The sequence below is a fragment of the Microtus pennsylvanicus genome, chromosome 1 (assembly GCF_037038515.1).
Source record: "Microtus pennsylvanicus isolate mMicPen1 chromosome 1, mMicPen1.hap1, whole genome shotgun sequence".
In the NCBI taxonomy this organism is placed as follows: Eukaryota; Metazoa; Chordata; class Mammalia; order Rodentia; family Cricetidae; genus Microtus; species Microtus pennsylvanicus.
In genome coordinates this window covers 84247387-84268342 of record NC_134579.1, presented here as the reverse complement: position 1 = coordinate 84268342, position 20956 = coordinate 84247387, and the positions used below count along the sequence as shown (strand labels likewise).

Genomic DNA, 20956 nt, shown 5'->3' with positions numbered 1-20956 from the left:
CCTCGAATCACAAAGTTGTGCCACCCTAACCATTCTTTACTTAAAAAAAAAATAATGTGCACGCTAGATCAATTTAAATAACATGAGTAGCTCGACTTAAACTCCCATGGGTGGTGCTAACGCAGCGCCTTAAACTCTAAACCTCCCTGGTCTTCATCAGAGACCCCACCCCACTCCCAGATGACCTCCACATCTCCAGGCCTACATTATTTTTCCCAGTGGGTATAATCACTTAGCAGTGAGCTAGTTAAAACTGGTTCCCTTTGAAGGTTTCTAACTAAAAAGAATTTCTTGACTCACAAAGAGTACTTGGTACCACTCACGGGAAGCATGCTGGTCCTAAAATTATTCCATCAGGAATACAAAGAATGTTTTCTTTATTCTCAGAGGACTTAAAACAAAACAGGCGGAGTGGGGGGTGGAGTGCTCTCAGACACTCTTGCTTGTCTTGGAGGGCACAGTTGGCTTCCTGGATAATTACATCCAGCGTGACGTGCAGTGGAATGAAGTTGGTCAGGCATTCAAGGGAGTGTGGAAAGGTTCCTCTGAGAATCTAGAGCTAATAGAAATGGATGGCGAGGCCGGATGTGTTTTTCTTGCAGGGAGTTCACAAGCAATATCAATCTAGCCCAAGGGAGCAGTGGGGTTGGATACTGTCCAAGGGCTTGGATCAATGGCTCAACTTATCTCCCAAATGTGTTCGCTGCTATTTTTATACTACTGATGGTTTAGTAGGAAAATGGATTCAGATAGAGATACATTCATAGCAAGTCGTCATTGATTGCAGGTGTGTGCAAACCTGACTCTTGATGTCCAGATACCAAGAAGGTGTCTTTGTCACCCACCTCCCCACTACCAGCTCTCGTTCCCTGTCTGTCTGCCCATCGCCTCCATCCTCAAGTTGTAACTGTGGGACCCATTATTTAAAGAGAATGGGGCGGGGACTAGAAGCAGGAAACACAGAAGCCTGGAAGGAATTAGGGCTACTCAGGGAGGCCCAGACCTCAGATGGTGCTGCTCGGCCTTTATTTTGCTTGCTGCCTCGAGAACACTTTTCAGGGCACCTAGCTGGATTTGTCTTATTGTGTCTTATAAATCTTACAGTGCCTCCAGGACTAACTCTCACCACAGACTTGTTTGAATCAAGAGACTGTCTTTGCACAATGCAAATGCTTTTGAGTGTTAAAGGGCTTTTTCTAATTTACACAATGGTGTGAATTTATTTAAGCAAATTGCCTTTCGGCCCTGAACTCACTGCTTTGGCAGTCCCCTTTCAAAATAAAGAGCTGGAAGACTGCCTGGGTGGGGCTGCTCCCCGAGTCCACTGTGCCAGCATTTTAGAGACAAACAAATCTGTGTTGTCAACTCCTTGAAGGCATTTTTATTTGAGGGATGGCAAGTTTGGAGTTCGCTTTACCCAGAGGCAGCTCTCAAATTCCCCCCAGTAGTAAAAATGGTGTTTATGATTGGGTCCATAACCTCTGTCCTGGAGCAGCTCTTGTGGCTCCTCCCCTCCTGGGGATCTGTGGTCAGTTAACAGTGTCTGTGGGAGGGATATACGCTTCTTCAGTGGTATGGCCACTGCTAACTTATGTTTCCACAAACATCCTCTGATCCTGCAAGTAGCCTTAGTGAAATTCATGGGATTATCACCCCCAACCCTCCCCTGCAAAAACAAACAAACAAACAAAACAAAAAAACTACAGACGAGAATAGGAGAACTATTTGGGAAAAGGAAGATCAGCAGGGCTGGGGGAGCAATAGAGAGCAGTGGGGGCAAATATGAAAATATCACACTGAGAGTCATTTCCCTAGTTGGGGTTACTAGTGTTATGGTGAGCACCATGACCAATGGTAACTTGGGAAGGAAAGGGTTTATTTTACTTCCCTATCCTGAATCGCAGGACTTGAAGGAAGTCAAAACAGGAACTCAAACTAAACTAGGCAAAAACCTGGAGGCAGGAGTTGACGCAGAGGCTATGGAGGGGTGTTGCTTACTGGTTTGCTCCTCATGGCTTGCTCAGCCTGCTTTCTTAGACAACCCAGGACCACCTGCCCAGGGATGGCACCACCCACAAGGGACTGGGCTTCCCCCACATCAATTACTAACAAAGAAAATGCCCCACAGGCTTGCCTACAGCTACATCTTATGAAAGCATTTTTCTTTTCCATTGAGATTCCTTTCTCTCAGATGATTTTAGATTGTGTCAAGCTGACATAAAACTAGCCAGGACACCATTATTATAGGTAATAATTATATATGCTAATAAAAAGAGGTGTTTGTTTTTTTGTTTTTTTTTTTTTGCTTTTTTTACTGTGAAAACTAGGAAGATTGCTACTGATGGTAGAATTATGGTCTTCTAGTCTTAACTGTGGGGAAGGAAAGGTCCTGTTTGCTAAGCCTGTTGGCGGGTTAGAAAATGACTCATAGTAAATTATCAGTTCTGCTCGCTGTGTAGGAGCAACTGTGCAATTACTGAGAAACCTGAACATCAGGACACTCGATGAAAAGGTGACGTCTCCTCTGCATTTCAATCACTCTGGTGGGAGCTTTCCTGGCTGTCTGCCTTCTCAAGGGAGCCACTGTGGTATTGTGAACTAACCTGCTTCTGTCACTTCCTCAGATCCCATCCATCAGTTGGGCCACCCTCGTGGGTTCTGACTCCCCTAGGTCATGTGACGTTTTGGGACATGGTGATAAAGACATTTTGATGAACCAATGTTAGTTGGGCTTCTGAATGTTCCCCTGAGTCCATCTGCCTGAGCACTTCCTTCTAAAATCCAGTTTTAGGAAGAACCCTCCGTTCTATCCTCATTATTTAACCATCCTCCATGTCTTTGGTTTGTGTCTCTTTTGTCAGCCTCCACTAAGGATGTCACACCAACCCGGCCTGGTTTCAGCAAGAATCCCATTAGGTTGGTTTGTAATCCTCTTGGTAATCTTGGAAGTCTTGGATTACTGACTTTGTACTTCGCTTTACCCAGAAATTCCCCTTTATCCAGACTGTTTCAGAGTTGAAAAATCTGCTTAAAAATCTAGATGTCATAGTCCTAACAGAACCTTCTTGAAGCATTCTATCCAAATCTTCTCTGCGTATACACGTATGATGTGCATATGTGAGGGCATTTGTGAGCCAGAGACGCTAAAGGACGATTCTGCTGTTGGTCCTCACCTTCTACTTTGCTCAAGATAGGGTCTCTATTTTTTGTTTGCTGCTGTGTAAGCCAGAATAGGTGGCTTCCAACCTCCAAGAGAGTCTCATGCTCCTCCTCCCATGCCATAGTAGGAGTGTGTACTTATTGCCCAGCTTTACTTGAGTTCTGGGAATTAAAACTCCAGTTATCATACTTGCATGACAATCTCTCCAGCCCCTCTGGGAGTGTTTAAGAAATGTTCTGATGGAATGCTTGTTGCTCTTCAAGAAGACTTGCTTGATTCTTAGCACCCAGGATAGGCAGCTCCTAACCTACACCCTCTTATGTCCTCAACACACACACACACACACCACACACACACACACACACACACACACACACACACTTTAAAAGGAAAGTATTCTGCAAAATATTAACAATGTTCAATTCTAAAAGCTACAGGAAAGATTGTCAATGTTGACTCAAATGTTCTTAATCACAGGTCCAAGTTCACAACACAGAAAATCAACAGTGAAAAGACTTTCTCCAGCAGACCATTTCTCCAATCTTCTTGGGCAACTTATTAGCAACACTTATAAGCTCCACACTCAGGACTCCCACACCGGATCAGCAGCTCTGAAAAGTTCTATGCAGGGCAAGTATTCAGTAAACACCTGCACGCTGACTACTTCGATGTATTAACAAAGGCATTGAAAATGCATTGCCCACTTAACTTGCAAGTCTCTATCTTCTTCTCATAGACATATGATCGTTCCTGCTTTTATTTGGAGTGAGTCTTTTGGCTTTGGCAGGAGCTGCACAGGTCTAGGGCATGGAAAATTTATTGCTGTGTTCAGAGCTGCTATCCAGTCAAAAACAGAAGAAACCCCTGCAATCAGTAAGAGGTATAAACCAAACCCGAACAAAAGGCTTACACTTTTCAGATAGGTCTGCCAAGAAGGCTCAGTGTGTAAAGATGCTTGTCAAGCCTCATAATCTGAGACCATCTCTGGGACCACACGGTAGAAGGAGAGAAGTAACTCTTATAAGTTGTCCTCTGACTACCACAAGTACACATGAGGAAAGCCCATCCAACACACACACACACACACACACACACACACACACACACACACACACAAATAAATAAATGCAACAACATAACTGAGAATTTGAATTTTCTGATATACTATGTTTAGGATTCTGTTTAATAATTCAGAGACAAAGTATGTTTGGCAGCTGGGCTGTCTTCAAGGGGAAGCACACCTAGCACAGTGGCCCTATGAGGCATGTGACTGTATATTTTTGGTCACACAGTGTAAGTGGGCTGTGTTCCTGAAATAGATGCTACATTGTTTTTCACAGCTGTGGCTCAGTGCACATTAGCTATGGCAATACTCTCAAAGTCTGCAGGTAAAAAACAGAAGGACCTGAATGTTCTACAATAGTTGATGATGATCTGATGAAAAAGCACAACATTAAGTATGGTGTTCTGTCTTTGAAGAGGATCACTTCCTAGAAAAACAGTCTGTCTCTGTCTTACACTCCTGGGCCATTGTGTAGGCACAGGAATGGCCTGAAGAACTCCTCCTGCCTTAGCTGGTGGCAAAGCATCCCTGCTTCTCCTGCTGAGAAAGATGTGGTTCATGTGCACTCTTTCTCAATTCTTTGACCATTTGACCATGCACAAGTCACCTGAGTTCCTTGACTGTGGAGTCCAGGCGGGGACTACTGTGGTAAAAGTAATGGAATGACAAGGGCTTAACAAGAGGCAGGATAGCCTCCCTTGGCACCAAAACCCAAGACCTTCCCGCCTGTCCTTGCCCACTTCTGTGTCTGCCTCTCTTGTAGTTAAGACATGGGCTCCTTCATGGCAGTGGTGGCGCACACCTTTAATCCCAGCACTCGGGAGGCAGAGGCAGAGGTGGACCTCTGTGAGTTTATGGCCAGCCTGCTCTACAGAGCTAGTTCCAGGACAGCTAAGGCTACAAAAAAAATCCTGTCTCAAAAAACAAACAAACAAAAAATAATAAAGAGCACAGACTTAAAAAATATAAGAAGGACACAGGCTCCTTTGCCAAATCTCTAGCTCCTGTTTCATCACAACTCCAACCAAAAAGATAAGCCTTAATGCTTCCTAGCCACCCTTGATTAGATTCCAGGAAATTCCCTACCCGGAGGAGGCCTCCAGAGTACAGAGAATCATCACTCAAGACCGTCACTCTCTGTCTGATCCTCCAACGCTGTTTGAGGGAAAACAAGACGTCCTGAGAGAAGAGCGAGTTCTCACCCCTTCTTCCACTCATTAAAATCTCTATGAAATCCCTCAGACATCCTGTGGAGGGAGGGGGGATTTTTTTTTTTTATTGTTTTTCTTACTTCACAGAGTCGAAGAATAAAGAAACAATAATTGAATGCAAAGGCATCAGAAGAGGCCGGGTAGTTTGTTGATGACCAAGCTCCGGGCCCTTGGAGGAAAAAGAGAGCAGTCCAAAGTCTGAGTGAGGTGCACAAATTCTTCTAGAAATTTCACTAAATAGAAAATCCTTGCCTCTGAAAGTTTTTTAATACTTAACATTCAAACACCCAGAAACTTTTGGGGTGTGGTTGTATAGTTATCTTTCTTTTCCAATGTTGCTATCTTGCCGAAACATCAGGTTGTTTGTATCTGAGTGACTCTGGATACTAGTCCACAGCAGAAAGGTCCTCCCACAAGCTGGAGCAACACACGCAACACCTTCAATCCTTCCATGAAGGAATGCTGTATTTAATTTGCCTAGCGCTGACTTTAGATGTCCAACTGCTTTGGGTCCCGTAAAGAATGAATACAAACAAAATGATGGTGTCAACGCGATAAATGCTAAAGGAACAGGGTCCATCTGTGAGCAGAGCCTTGCCGATGAGGTACGGTGAACCAGAGAGAAGATGGGAAATTTCAGATCAGAGGCACAGAACTGAGGCAAATCTGAGGAGGATAAGGAGATACCTAAGGATCCAATCACAGTGTGGTGTGCTTGAAGCAGTAGGTCAGAGTCGGAGGGGTAAGAGGAGGCTGGCGGAGGAGATATGGCTACGCCATGAAGAACTGTCTAACAAACACAGCTTGATTTTCCACATGACGACATTGAGGGGTTTTTCCACAGAACAGACACAGTGTCAGATTTAGTCTCAGTATATATTACCCAGGCCGGCCTTGAACTCACCGTGGACTGCACATCATCCTGCGTGCGAGGGCGACAGGTGCATGGCACAGGGTGGAAAACTAATTTAATGGACCGCATCTCGGGTGCTGGGGTCAGGACAGTGTCATTAAGGACATCAAGGGATGGAATTAACAGATGAAGTTTTAGGAATTAGCGTGAGGTAGGTGTGGTGACAGAAAGCACACATTTAAGGGATAGGACCCAAACTGGGTGATTCCCCAGTTTCGGGGTTGAATGATGAGTTCACTGAAGGTGACTTTAGCTAAGTCAGGAGAAGACTTGATGACCTGAGGTCATCACACCTTGTTCTTAGGGATGCCGGCACAGCCAGATGGGAGCACAGGGCTCAGGAGCATGAGGGCAGATGCAGGTTATAGGACGCAGTCCATTCTCCACCTGTCTTCTCTGCTCAGCACACTGCCCACTCCACCCTCACGAGTCAGTGAACAGAACATTAATAAAAAGCTGCTCATAAATCACTGTCCTGAGACTGTGCCAGGGGCTGCTCTTCCGAGTCAAGGACACAGGGTCAGACTGGAGCATCATCATCACATTCTCAGCTCAAGACACCTTGGGCTTGGCTTCTGTGACTCAAAAATGCACAGCCCAAGGAGGCTAAGGAGATGGCTCAGTGGATACAGGGCTTGCTGTGCAATAAGGGGGACCTGAGTTTGGATACCCAGGCCTGGCAACAGTTACCTGTAACCCTAGTGCTGGGGAAGCAGAGACCAAAAATCTCTGGGAGTTGCAACTACCAGCCTAGCTAAATCAATGGGTTCCAAGTTTACTGAGAGACCCTGTCTCAAAAAGTATAGTGAAGAACTACACAGGAAAATACTCTATAATGATCTGTGGGTTTCCATGCACATGTGTATATGTGAACATACACACGCACACACAGAACACATGCACACACAGAGACATCACACGCACATACACACACACTCACACACATATTTAAAGCATAAATCTTGGACTTTCTCATTTCTATGAACCTGGGTTAGGCTGTCTTTAGCCATTTATTTTACAGTCTATAAAAGTCTATGTAATGAACTTTAGAGACTCGAACATGACTTGTCATATGTACCCTAACTTCAGGACTCACCATTAATGAGCAGAAGCTATCTTTGTCCCATGCAGAAAAACAGGCCCTTGTGCAAGTCACACACAACACATCATGCATGATATCCCTAAGCTGTTGCCTGAACTGAACTATTTGTTTGGTTTAAGTGTTTAATCTTGGTTTTAGTCCTTATCTAGTTTAATATCTCATTTATCCTGGTAGTTACCTGGCAGCCATCACACTCTAATGACACCCTGTAAAGAGTGCCGAAACGCAGAAGCAGATATTCCCAGCTTCAGACATGTTTTTCTGAAAGTGTATTTGAAGTCTTAACAGCAATGTTGGAGTTGGGAAAGGTGTTCCCCAATAATCTGTGTATTTAAGGTTTGGTCTCCAATTTGTGGTACCCCTGGAAATGTTGGGCATTTTAAAAGGTAGGGCCTCATGGGGGAGACCCTAGTCATTTGGATGGCATGCCCTGGAAGGGGGTGTTAGGACCCCAGGCTCTTCCTTTCTTCCTTTCTTCTAGCTAGAAGGCAAAGATTGCTGCCCTCCAACATAAAAAGGCAGTAGGCCAACTGTCAGGGACTGAAACAGTTAAAGTAAACCTTCCTTCTTTTTTAAGTTAATGATATTGGGTATTTTAAAAACAGTAACAGAACTCTGACTACTACAAGTGATAAAAACTAAGTGCCTACAACCTCCATCCTCCCAGTGCAAGCTTCAGGGTAGCACTGCCTTGAACTGTTAAGGTCTTGCTTCAGTATCTGGAAAGAACAAGGAGTCCTTTGTTTGGCAACCATAGCCATTCAGAAACAAGTACGTATTCCTCAGATATGCCCTACAGGACAGTGAATTCTATACATCAGAGACACTGAGGGTGAAAATTTGCATGCTAACTGAGAAAATAAGAAGAAGACAGTAAACACATAAATGAGCTCACGTAAGGCTTGTAATCATGCTGGCAAGAGCAAAAATAATCTAAAAATACTTGTGTCTCCCGCTCTTGGCTATCAGATTGTTGAAACAATGACCCCCAAGAAATTGAATTTCCCGAGTCACTGTCTTAGGGAAGGAACAGACTGGGATCCTGATGCCAGCCAGAGAGTGAGCTTGTTTCCAAGAAAGCTTGTCACACAGTCTGACACTGTCAGACCCCTTACAAGAGAGAGGACCAGAGACAATGAGGACAGGCAGGAACACCTTACCTGATCCTTTAATTCTTCCTACCTCCCGCTCTCTATTTAAACATAAGCCTCATGTCCAAATCCCAAAGATAGACTTGTACCTACCTCCTTGGCCCTCTTCCTAAAGTGCTCCCCCTTTGAATAAATCTCCCTTTCCTGTTTTTCTCTATTACGCTGTCCCTTTAATTGGCCTGTTGAGGATGGGTGGTCAAGCCTAGCTTGCTAGGGCTGCCAGGACCCAGGCTCCGATCCCAACAACTGTAGGAACAAGTTGATGTAAATCATTGAGATAAAAAAAAAATGTTTCCTCTCTTGAAAGAAACTTAAGCCAGTATTAAGACTGACTTTTCATATGTTTTTGTTAGGGATCAGGAAATTTTAAACTGTTTATTTATATAATAACCTATAAAGTTTGTCCCTATCCTGAATTAGCTAATTTGGAAACAATCAATTACCTGCCTCACATAATGAAGAGCTACTGTAAAATCAAAGGGAGGCTTTTAAAGCTTTCAGGAGGTTGGCTAAGAGAGGTGCCAAATGCCTCTTTACTAAATTCCGTTCTTGTAAGGGACGAGGGGTGGGCTGCAGCAGCACACTAAAGACAATGGCTTTCTCCTTCCTACCTCTCCTTTTCTGTCTAAATAAGAAAGACAAATGTTCAGTACGTACTTTCTTTGGGAGCTAGGGAAACTCCAAGATGAAAACCAAGTGTAAAATTTGATGCTATCAATCACCCATTTTTCTTACCAAAAGGAAACCAAGCGTGGGTCACTGTCACCGTGAGCATATTTAAAATGCACTCCCCTAGCTGTTTCTCCCTTTAATTTAGGAAGCCCTTTAGAAATCACCTGTACATTCCAGTGCCCTTTTTAGAGGGCCACACCACACTGAGAGAAGCACAGTTATGTCCCATATTCTCCCAGTGGTGCGCTTAGCGTCCCTCACCATCACTGGTCTCTAACGAAGTGGCACATTTGTTCTGTGTGATGAACCTACATTAACACGTCAACGTCACCAAACCCATGGTTCACCTGAGGGTCCATTTGGCGGATCTGGAGAAATGTGTGACACCGTCCATAACTGTAGAATCATCCGGGGTGGTTTCTCTGCCCCAAAGATCCTCTGCGCCCTACCTACTCATCCTTGCCTCCACCTGACTTCTGCAAACACTTATTTTTTTCTTAATTATTCCCCAGTTTTGCCAAAATTTCCTGGCACGATCTTTTCAGGTTGGCTTCTCTTACCCCAGAGCATATATTATCTTTTTCAAGAGCCGCCATACAAATCCGCCAAGCCCTTTAGAGCTGATGTGGTGGTGTGGGAGGAAACACACACAACCCGGCCTCTGGGACTGACCTCACTGCTCTGGACAAGTCACTTAGCCTTCCTGACTCTTTTTTCCTTATCTGCTAAATGAGGATCACAGTGGTCCCACTCCACTAACTTGACTGCGCTGCTGTGATGATCAGGTTTTTCTAGAAAATGAAGGGAATGGTTCCTCGCAGGGTTGTTGTGGGGATTAAATGCAGTAGGTGCCGAGAGCTGAGCGCCATGCCTGAAGCATTCAGTCCCAGGAGTTAACGATATTGTTTTTATTGCAATGTGAGCCAAATAGCTTCCGTTTGACCACCTGAAGGTATTTCACTCTTATTCTGAGCCTTGTTCTGTGGGGCACGGTTTCTGCAGAGCACAGCGGTGGACTGTGACTTTCTTCTTAAATCAATCAATGGGAGGTCTCAGGGAACCAGAAGGTGAGATACTTGGGATCCTTCTCTCTCTTCTGTGCCTTTCTAAGTTTGGTTGTTGCTACATTTACCTGTGAAGGCCAAGAAACCTCTTGACAAACTGCTTGGCAACTGATTGATACAGAACAATGGGTTTCCCTTAATTTTAATATAATCCATATTTTTGTAAAGGGGTCTCTTATTCCTAAAGGTAATTTTCAAGTTTTCTCTTGTCCCTCTCAGAGAATGTCTGATGTTTGGCCTTCACATTACCTCATTAAATTATCATTTGTCTATAATTCTGCATTCAGCACATCAGAAGTTGGGAACCCTAAGCAACTGCATGAAAGCTCACAGATTGTTACTTAACTCCTTTCCATGTCCAATACTAGTTGGGACTTCATATAATCTACTCTCTAGCTCAATTTTTTCCAGTGAAAAAATTTTAATTAGTAGTTTTAAAAAGTATAACTATGATTAAAAGAGGGAAAATATCTATAAGAAAAGCTGGCCATAGGGCTGCGGAGATGGTTCAATGGTCAAACTCAGATATCTGTCATGCAATGAGGATTTGTCCAGGGTCACTTCCAGTGCTGGGGAGTCAGAGGAAAAGGAAGCTCCTGGGGACTCTCTTGGCCCATCAGTTTTGCTGAACAGGTGAGCTCCAAGTTAAAGGAGACACCCCGACTCAAAAAATAGGGTGGAACACAATTGAGGAAGACACCGTCTGCCTCTGGCCTTCAAACATATGCACACACATTTTGATGCACTGACACATATACGAACACATACAGAAGAAAGGATGGCCAATTTTTCTTCCCGTTTTATATAACAAGAACACAGCAGCAACAACAGTATCTATAGGCACTGTTTATAGTGGGAGGGCAAAAATAATCCCAAGTTTTTTAATATAGGTATTACACAATGTCATGTCCATCAAGGGAAACAGAATATCTCATTAGGAAGAATTTATTTTTCTACTAAAAGATAAAGAAATTTGCAACACCATTCCCACTAGTAACGGAGAGTGAACGGTATAAATACAATCCAGGCTCTACCTCTCACATTAGAACAACCTTTTCAGTCTTTCAGGAAAAGTCACGTTTACAATTTTGTAGGTGTTCAACAATTACATGTGTTTTTAATGTCTTTGCATTATAATTTATGAAAATGGTCCACCTCAATGTTAAATTTAAAAAGCAAGAATAAAAGCCATGGAAAGGTGCCGTTGATTGAGGCACTGTATTGAGGGATAAGGGGATGTGCTCTCAGCAGAAGATTCTACAGTAACTTGACCTACCTTAGGGTCGGGCAGAGCTACAGTTGACATTTGGCTTGATACACCATCAAGACGCCAGATAGTTCCAGAGCTGTTTCTACAAATCCCTTCCTTTAATCTTTTAAAATATCGTTCTCCAGGTTTATAGAATTCTGCAAAAATTAATTTAAATTAAAAAATTGTACATATAACTAAGCATTCTTACACAATAATTCAAGTAAATAAACTACTATATGCAAACAAAAATAAATTTAAAACCCACAATGGTTTTGAAAAGTAACATAAAATGGGGAAATATGGGCTGGAGTGATAGTTTAGCTGTTAAGATTGCTCAGTATCCTCATAGCGGACCTAAGTTCAGTTCCCAGCACCTACATGGCAGCAAGCAACCATCTGTGACTCCAGTTCCAGGTGATCTGGTGCCCTCTTCTGGCCTCCATGAGTACTGCATGAGCATGGCACACAGACATATATGCAGGTAAACTCACATTTATAGAAGTTTTTTAAAAATCTTTAAAATGTAAGAAAAGCCTTAAACACTAAAAATTGTTTCAAACACGAACATTTAATGAGATTAGCCCTAGTAAAGCTAGAAGATTTGCTTAAACTGATTTTACTGTATCAAAACAAAATATAGTACTACATAGGCACAGTTTATAGATTTGTTACTGCCAAACCAAGCCAGACCTGGTGGCATAGGCCAACAGTACCAGTTCTGTAGGAGGTTGAGGCCGGTAGACAGTGAGTACAGGGGTCTGTCTGGGATTTCAAAGCCTGGGCCACTTTGTGTAACCCTATCTCAAAAGAAAACATTCAGAAAGAGATTAGTTAGGGTTCAGTGATGGGGGTTTGTTTGGCGTGTGCAGGCCCTGGGTTGCAGCCCCTGTGCAGAAAAGGAGGAGGAGGATTGAGGAGGAGGGAGGAGGAGGAAGAAGAAGAAGGAGAGGAAGGAGAAGAAGAAAAGGAGGAAGAGAAGAAAATAAGTGATTTTGTTTTAGATTTGAAAAGCTAGTTTAATATTAGCTGACAAATATAAATATATATTGATGATGTGGAACAGTGTTCTAAAATATGCATTTAATGTAATCAGGGTGGATCAAGGTAATTAGTATATGTATCATCTGACATGTTAAAACATATTCTCTAAGTAATTTTCTTTGTTTTAGAAAATATATTCCTTAACTCTGAGAGAATTCATCTATTTATTTGAGCACATTCATTCTCCTCTCCCATGTCCTTCCAGAGTCCCCTGCCCATGCCATACCCACAGGACATTCTATTCTCATTTGACAAGCATGGCGTCCTGTTACTGTGCAGCCGTCATGGAGCGCACACTCTGAGCCGTTCCCACTGTGCTAAGCATTCACTGTAGCCACGGAGGTACAAAGCACTGTTTTCTTGAATGCATTTCTCCAGATAAACTGAAGCTTTTGTATCTCTTGATCCATTAAAATGGAAATAACATGTTGCTCCTTAAGTTCCACAGTGTTCTCTTAAGCTTAGGATCTGTGATTTCAAACTGTGTGTTGTGCTAGTGGGGAATAAATTATAAAACTGTGTTTATGGTTAGCTAGCCAAGCAAAATGATTTTTTAAAAAATTAATTTAGCATAGTTAATGAGAATCCTCAATTTGCCAAGTCCAAGAAAAGTCTTTTCAGTAATTTCAAGTCCATTTTTTCCAAGGTATAGTAACTGCTTCTACAAAGGATCCCCACCACTTGGAAGTTATACTGTGCACACCTGAAGAACCTTCCTTCCGACCTCCCAGTCCATCGGAAATAACCTCTGGTCTTTAAAATTTTGCTCCAACTTTTTTCTGTGTTTTCATTACTTGCTTTTTGCAGCTCAGTTAATATGTAAATACTGTTATTTCATTTGTGCTGTTTATAACCCTCAAATGAAGGTTACGAAACGCTCTCCTTACAGCTATTCTCCAAGGTCCCTGTAAAGAGAGCCTGAAGATCTACAACTGAGCACACGAGGAAATCAGTCCATGAATCACAAGAAACCAACAATGATTTTCATAAAAAGAGATTGGAGGTTTTTTAATAAGAGATTTGAACTTACAAAAAAAATGTACCAAAAATTAGGTGGAGCATTACTGACTGCCCGACTCTAGTGAAAAAGTAAATATACATAAACAACCCTTCTATTTTAATTCGGAGACATTTAAAAACATACAAATTCTAATTTTTATATACAATTGGAAACCATAATTTCCCTATATTTTTTAAGTCTCATTTCAACAAAAATACAGGCCACATGGTTTCTATTATCTACAGGGAATAGTCTAACTCCTGAGCACACAACTTCTCATCCAGGCACCATCTGCCTTTTGCACATCTTTGTAGCCATTATTCTCAGGCACCATAGGGGTATCACATAACAATCCACACTGTGCTTTGAATGTGCCATGCTCTTTCTCTGTGCCTTCATGCCTCCCCCTGGAGTATATCTGACCTTCCTTCATAACTGGGGTAAAGGGTACCCTCCACGAACTCTTCCTTTTCCCAGGAACAGAGTTATTTTCTCTTTTTCCTGTGTCTACATACCACTCTTACACATTCTCTGGGTTTAAAATCGTCTGACAGCTGGGAGGTGGAGGTGCACACCTTTAACCCCAGCACTCAGGAGGCACAGACAGGTGCATCGCTATGAGTTCAAGGCTAGCCTGGTCTACAAAGCAGGTTCCAGGACAGCAGTGGCTGTACAGAGAAATCCTGTCTCAAAAAACCATACGCCAACCAACAAAAAGCCTTGTGATAATATCCACTTAAACCTTTCTTCCCAGACAAGATCTTCAAGGAAATAAGGCATATTTTTGTTTTCCATGTGTGTGGCCAATGCTTAGCAGATGGACAGATGACAGGATGGAAGAATGAAGTATGGATAACAGGTACCAATATTCCAATATTTCTTAATTTGGGCTTATCTTACCTCCATTTTGTGAATGCCTTTCCCAAACGTTATTTTTACTGAAAAGTAATGAGATCTAGAAAACCACGCAGATGTTGTGACTTAATGACGTCCTCTGACGGGCTGAGCGCAACAGTGAGGACAACAGAGCACCAGGCACACCCCAGGCCTTAACACAGGCTGCCATGCTCCTCTTTGCTGCGAGCTTACATGAGGCTACTGCATACTTTTAATAATTTCTCTCTCTCTCTCTCTCTCTCTCTCTCTCTCTCTCTCTCTCTTTCTCTCTCTCTTTCTCTCTCTCTCTCTCTCTCTCTCTCTCCTTTCTTCTCTCCCTCCGCCCTCTTTTTGGTTTGGTTTTTTCCAGACAGCGTTTCTCTGTGCTGCCACAGCTGTCCTGGAACTTATTTTGTAGACCAATATGTAAAAATAAACAAGTTTGATATTTCAATTTTAATTGGGTTTCTCTGTGTAACAGCCCTGGATGTCCTGGAACTTTCTTTGTAGACCAGACAGGCCTTGAATTCATAGAGATTCACCTGCCTCTGCCTCGCGAGTGCTGGGATTAAAGGTGTGTGCCACTCTGCCCGGCAATTTATGAGTTCTCTTAATAACATCTTCTGAGCAGATTTTACCCCTACAAGGGAAGGTTATGTCTTATGCTTTCTTTAATCAATACTATGTTCAGATATTTTTAATTGGTGATTGATTAAGCAGCAGTAAGTGCAATAACGATATCATCACAGGGATATGGGAGCAAGAGAGTCTACTAGCTGCCCTGGAGTCATCCATTGCCAAGCTGACGTCACGATCACCACATGTTGGGATTTCCTTTTGTGAACAGAACACAATACAACTCTATGTCCCACCTAGACCACTCATCACAAAACCTGAGACTTTGGATGTTCTCCTTTACTTCAGTGCAATGAGAGAACCCAGGCCTTGGGGTGATAAGGCTCTCTTCTGTGGAGCTGCCTCAACCAATGTTAAGAATGTTTTACACAAGGCAAGGAAAATGTCTAGTCAAAGTAAGACAGAAGAGAGCTTTCCACATTTAAACTTTCTTATTTTAATTGTGTATGCACGCGCATGTGCATGCATGCACGTGCACACACACGGGTGGCTAAAGAGGCCAGAGGTATAGGATCCCCCTGGATCTGGGGTTACAGGCGGCAGTAAGCTGACCCATGTAGGTGCTGGGAACTGAACTCTGGTCTTCTGCAGAGAGTAGCAGCTGAGCCATCTCTGCAGCTCCTGATCTACAAGTTGACTTTGATAGTCAACATTTTAAAAGATGCTCTTGTCAGTCATGAATCTTGGTTTTAAAGATATTTGCAACAACACGTTTTCTGTTGTTATTATAGTTGAGACCACATTGCACCACATTTCCTTTCTACATAGAGTACATGCTGAAGCACTGTTAAAAAATAGCTCTCTATTTAACAATAACAACTAAAGGAAAAGAGCCCACGATTCTGAGAGGGAGCAATGGAGAGAGTTACTCAAGAGAAGGAGGGCGTGATATAATTACATTTCAACTCTTAAAAAATAAAAACAAATTAAAGCGGTTCTAGAAAGCCCAAAAGACCTCTAGACACACTTACTGTCTGATACCTACCGAATCAGTCTCTTAATGTGCAAGAACCACGAGAGGGGGGCTGTGTGCTTTAACACTGCCATGGACGGACTGTCTCTCCTGCTAGTCTACAAGTTCTGGCCTTCCACCTTCCAGCCTATTTACTATAAACAAAATAGTAAACCAACAGACCAAGCAGAGAAAATTTAAATGTATGGCTCTTGATGCAAATAGTCTTTTTTCTAAACAAAACTCCCAAACTGTGAAAAGACTAGGAAAGGTCAAATGAGTGTATTACATAAACTTGAGTATGATTGGCCAAAAAAAAGTAAAAAGAAGGAGTAAGAGGAAACTAGCTCATCTTCATCTAAATTTAATGTTAATTTTTTTTAAAAAGTCTCTTGGAAGAAATTATTTTTTAATAATTCAGTACTAGAACACTTAAGTAAAAGTGTTTTTTCTGCCAGGAAACAAAAATAAGACTTCAAGGGAGAGACAACTCAGAGAAAAGGTTTTGATTTATTCCTCCTAAAATAGAGACTATAAAGCTTTCACATGACTTACAGAGCTGCCACAGAGGCTCCAGGATGGGGGACAAGTCCCCAGATGCACCAAGGCCGGTTTTTGCTTTGAACATGAGAAGTCATATTCTTTCTCTTATCAGAAGAGCTGGCGTGAGTGTGGATAGCCCTCAATATGACTGTGTGTGCTTTGGGGACAAAGGGGACTTTGCACTCTTATTTATGGCGTCTTCGTATTCCTCTACAATAACCCCATTCAGAGAAGTAAAAGGCACGCTTGTTTTCATCGTTCCATGTAAGCACACTATGAAAGGCAAGAGAGCTGCCAGAAAAATCTACACTTAAGTTACTGGAATGTGGGGCTGAGCAATCCTTTAAGCAACATGTTGAGGGAGACTTAAAGGCCCAGCTAGGGCCTCATAAGACCGGCAAGGTCATCATCCGATGACTCTAGATTGGACATTTTATCCTTGAGGTGCGTAAACGGATCCAATACAAACGACTGCTATCATTTGGTGTTGTAAAGAATGGATAACTCAGAAGTGAACAACACAATGCTGCTGAGAGACATGGCAAATACAATGACTAACTATTGCAATTACTTCATACACATGATGTCATATACTTCCAAAGCAAGGCTCAGGAATGTCAGGGAGACAATGCCATTTGGACTACTTCTAGTCAGTAAGTATGAAAACCTATCTTGTTTTTCTAAGCTGTATCTATTTATGCTATGAATTAGGAAAATAAGAACAAACTACCAACCACCAAGTAAAGACAAAGTTGGGTTTTGATTCTGAACCATGCCTTCTTCTCAGGAGTGTCCTATGGATCTGAGAATGGTGTCAATAGGCCACATTTACTACACAATTAACACACCTCCTTGGTGAGTGAGGAATGAAGTGAACATGGGGGTTGGGAGAGTCAAAGCTGAGGCCAAGATCTGGTGCCTAAGAAGCTTTAACTCTTATCTGGGGTGGGGCAATCAGATATAAAAAAAATGAAAACACAGTAGGTAGTTTTTTCAACGAATCATCAACTGAAAAACAGCCTGCTTTTCCTCTTTAAAGGTGCAGGAGAGATGGCTCAGTGGTTAGGAGCGCTGGTTGTTCTTGCAGAAGACCCAGGTTCAATTCCCAGCACCCACACAATAGCTCCCAAGCACCTGTATTCCAGTTCCAGGGGATCTGGTGCCCTCTTCTGGACTCCATGGGCATCATGCACACATGTGGCAAACACACATATATGCAGGCAAAACACCTGTACACATACAATAGAAACTAAAAGCAGAAGTTTCTTTTCTCCTGGTATTTGATGGCTGTCAATCCATCAGCACCTGTAACAGCTTGACTAATTGCTGACACCACCACACTTCCGTCCCTTTTGCTATTTTTATCTTCTAAGTGCAACTGCAGCTTACAGGGCTCTGGTTTGTCAATAATGCAATTGCCCATGAAGATACTACCCTGGAGCTTCTTCCTATTAAGTTTTGCTCTGGGTTAAACAATCAAATTTCTCTTTGTTCTATGATAGAAATTTTTATTTTAGGTTGCAAAATCTATTTCAGCGTGAAATAAATATCAGCAAGAGGACAAACACCAGCCCGGCATGTGGATACTATGGATGACAAAGCTTGGGATAGTTTTGAATAAAACGGACAAGTTAATTTGAAGCAAGACTCTTCTTTAATGCTTTTCACTCCAGCATTTTAGTGTCCTACCTAGCATTTAACAGAGGCATGGTCAAGGCTGACTGAATTAAAATGGGAGGCACAGGGAGCCGGAAATCACACGGATCCTAGGAGACCACTGCTATGTGGTCATGTCAGTCTCCCTCTAGATCTATCACAGGCTTAGCTCCAACCTCCACTTCATGCTTTCTAAAAGCTGCTAGTTTAGCTTTCATTTTCTTTCCTTGGGCATACTGTCTCAGTCTTTTCCTACTTCTGACCTCTGCTGAGTGACCTACAATGCAGCCCACATTTTCTACTTGGCCCTTACATAAACATGTAATATGTCACTGCTCAAACGGCAACAGAAAGACAGGCTCAGCAGATACTCCCCTCAGGTATGTATGTCTTTGCAGAGTTAAGCAGAAGTCTGACTCACAGGAAAAAAGGAAAAGGGGGGGAGGGGAGACATGCAAAATGTGTTACCAAGCTCCTATTTGCCTACAGCAGAACTTCTGATATTCTCCATTACTGACTCCACAGCTGTGTTTGTTTTTCTACCTTAAAGTTGCTTCTCCATTCCCTGAGCTTTAAAGAGTATTTTTTTTCCCAATAGCATCATCCAGACATACCAGGAAGGATACATATATGAACTCACAGAAGCTGCGACAGCACACACATGACCTACAGTGTCAAACAAACAAACAAAAAAATTCACAGGGTTCATCTTAAAGGAAATAAGAGTGTATTTGAGAGCCATTTTGGATGATCATAGCCCAGATACAGATTTAAGTTACCCCAAATTCGATGTTCCTATGTGGAAGTAGTTCGTAGTTTTGCAGAACCAAGATAATCATAAATCCAGACAGATTTAAAACACATTGGTGGGAATATTATAGGGGTGATGAGAGCAAGGTGGGGCAGGCTTTCCTACAGGTCTCATGCTATCTGATGCCATCCTTAGCTTTTTCGGTTGGTGGAACCTAGAGGTTTTTACCTGTTAGTTATGGGATCTTAGTTCCCACACAATGGGTAAGGAATGGCTGTTGGTTGGGGCATGTGTGGGGGCGAAAACCAGTCCAAGATAAGGTAATTAGCCTCGGGGCCTGCAACATTCCAATCTTGTCATAGTACCAGAGTTCTAATCAATCAGTCTCTACCACACAGCTTCTTTTCAGGAGTTTACATTAACAACAGAACCAAACAGAAAAAAAAAATTTACAATACAGAGGGGTTACAGACACAAAGTCCCACCAAGAGGTATTTACAGCTGATAACAGGAGGGAAAGGGGAAACCAGTTTTCTTCAATGGAATGTCACTCCACGCCCAGTAGCTGGCCAATACAAGATTGTGTGTGTGTGTGTGTGTTATGAGTGCATCATTGTTTTATTATTTTTTGTATTTGTTTTGATTTTGTTTAAAACCTTTCAGAGAGGGGCGGGGATGAAGATGGGTAGGAAAAGAGGTGGGAGGATGGAAAAATGATCAAAATAAGTTTTATTTTAAAAAGAAAGAATATTGGTTTTAGGTAAATCACTGACACCATGGACCTCTGAAATTCCTAAACGTGTTTACCAGAGACTGAGAACAGACAGGCGGGAAAATCGGGCTTTGGCACACTGTCTCTTGGCCTGAAGTAAGAGGACACTGAGTCACCTGACTTTTACTTTCTGCAGCACACGTCCGTAGTCCCCTGATAAAGCTAAATCCCAAACAAAGCGCACGCACACTGGTGAGTTCTGCCCATCTACTTAAACATGGGCTGTGAACAGACACTGCCAACGTGGGGGAAGGGGATTTCCCCTTGGCAGCTTTCCCTCAACCAACTGCTCTGGGCAGGGACAGTATACCGATATCCTGACGGAAACAACCCGTAAAACTCAAACTAAGTGCCTTAAGAGGCCGAAAAAGAAGCTTCTCCCAGTCCTCAGGAGGTATGGCTAGTTGCCACGAATGGCCCCTACTCGAGTGGGCAGACACAGGCTCGGATGAGCTCAGAGGGCGCGTCGACACATCGCTAACTTCCCAGACATGGCCAGAAACCGAATTTACAGCCAGAACGCAAGCCCCGTGGGTGGGAAACAGCAAGATAAACAAAAACCTACTACGACACCACTTCCATTTCCGCCCGGCCGGGCCAGGGAACGATCAAAGATGGAGAAAGAGGTACAGACCTCCCGTACCAACGCCCTTCTAGTGCGCAGGCGCAGGCCCCGCCCCTCGCGCTCCCGCCAAGACTACGCGCGCGCTGGCCGCCAGGGCCTCTCAGGCACCGCCTCGCTCTTCCGCCCCGAGACCCCGCGTTCGCAGCCCGGTTCCGGTTGTAGCCCCGCCCCCGCGCGGGAACGTGCCAGAAGGTTTGCTATCCGGAACGGGAGGCTGGCTCCAGCGCGCACTTCCGGTGGCGCCTCTTTCTGTGTCCCCTGAGGCCCAGGATCTGGCTCTCGGTGCGGCAGCGCCATCTGGCGCCGGGTGTCCCTGCGCCCGCGGAGAGCGCGCTGCCTCCCTGCAGAACCTTCCAGAGCCGCCGCGGCCCGGGTCGGAGGGCGGGGCCTGAGACTCCGCCCCCGCCGAGGCCGCGCTCGCGCGCGCGGGAAGACTTTTGCGGTTACTCTGAACGGAAACAGTTGGAGTCCTGATGTGGAACGGACCTCAAAAGGCAGGAAGTCGGCTTTTTCCCC

General features: G+C 43.4%; 2 long non-coding RNA genes across 2 annotated transcripts in view; one reads left to right on the top strand and one right to left on the bottom strand.

The window, feature by feature from the left end:
- Nucleotides 1-10284: 10284 nt before the first annotated feature.
- LOC142840138 (uncharacterized) overlaps nt 10285-20956 on the bottom strand; it is an 80347-nt gene continuing 69675 nt past the window's right edge. Inside the window, exons 2-3 of the long non-coding RNA XR_012908900.1 lie at nt 11613-11743; nt 10285-10404 (exon numbers count right to left, since the gene is read on the bottom strand). This is a non-coding gene — a long non-coding RNA (uncharacterized LOC142840138). The remainder of the gene's footprint in view (nt 10405-11612; nt 11744-20956) is intronic.
- LOC142840132 (uncharacterized) lies at nt 16963-18237 on the top strand. Its single transcript, XR_012908899.1, has 3 exons — nt 16963-17289; nt 17424-17491; nt 18154-18237. It is a non-coding gene; the product is annotated as an uncharacterized LOC142840132 (long non-coding RNA).